The sequence below is a fragment of the Bos taurus genome, chromosome 4 (genome assembly GCF_002263795.3).
Source record: "Bos taurus isolate L1 Dominette 01449 registration number 42190680 breed Hereford chromosome 4, ARS-UCD2.0, whole genome shotgun sequence".
In the NCBI taxonomy this organism is placed as follows: Eukaryota; Metazoa; Chordata; class Mammalia; order Artiodactyla; family Bovidae; genus Bos; species Bos taurus.
In genome coordinates, this window is record NC_037331.1 from 61,601,242 (window position 1) to 61,601,920 (window position 679).

The window sequence follows — 679 nt, forward strand, 5'->3', positions numbered from 1 at the left end:
AGAGATAGGAAAACCTGGCGTGCTGTAGTTGATGGGGTCACAAAGAGTCAGACATGAATTGGTGACTGAATATCAATAACAACGAAGTAAATAAGCAGGTAATTGCAAAAAGAATGTAACCATAAGGATACATACTTCAGTGCTATTTATAAGGGCAAAAAAATTGGAAACAATCTAAATTTGGTACATACACACAACATAAATTGTAGTGCTTGCTTCAGCAGCATGTATACTAAAAAATTAGAATGATGCAGAAAAGATTAGCATGGTCCCTGTGCAAGAATGACAAATTCATGGAGCATTCCATTATACTGAAAAAATGGGTACAAGACTTAAATAAACATTTTTCCCAAGAAGACATACAGATGGCCAAGAGGTGCATGAAAAGATGTTAATCATCACTAATTATCAGAGAAATGCATATCAAAACTACAGTGAGGTATCACTTTACATTAGTCAGAATGGCCGTCATTAAAAAGTCTACAAATAACAAATGCTGGAAGGGGTGTGGAGAAAAGGGAACCCTCCTTCACTGTTAGTAGGATTGTAAATTGGTGCAGCCACTATCGAAAACACTATGGAGGCTCTTCAAAAACAAATTGAGTTGCCATATCATTCAGCAATCACTCCCCTGGCATTTATCCAGGCAAATCTATAATTTGAAAAGATATACACACCC

The 679-nt window shown here is 36.4% G+C and overlaps 1 non-coding gene across 1 annotated transcript; it reads left to right on the plus strand.

Annotated features, from left to right (window-relative positions):
- The first annotated feature begins 210 nt into the window (after positions 1–210).
- LOC112446542 (U6 spliceosomal RNA) lies at positions 211–313 on the plus strand. Its single transcript, XR_003034545.1, has one exon. It is a non-coding gene; the product is annotated as a U6 spliceosomal RNA (small nuclear RNA).
- Positions 314–679: the final 366 nt, after the last annotated feature.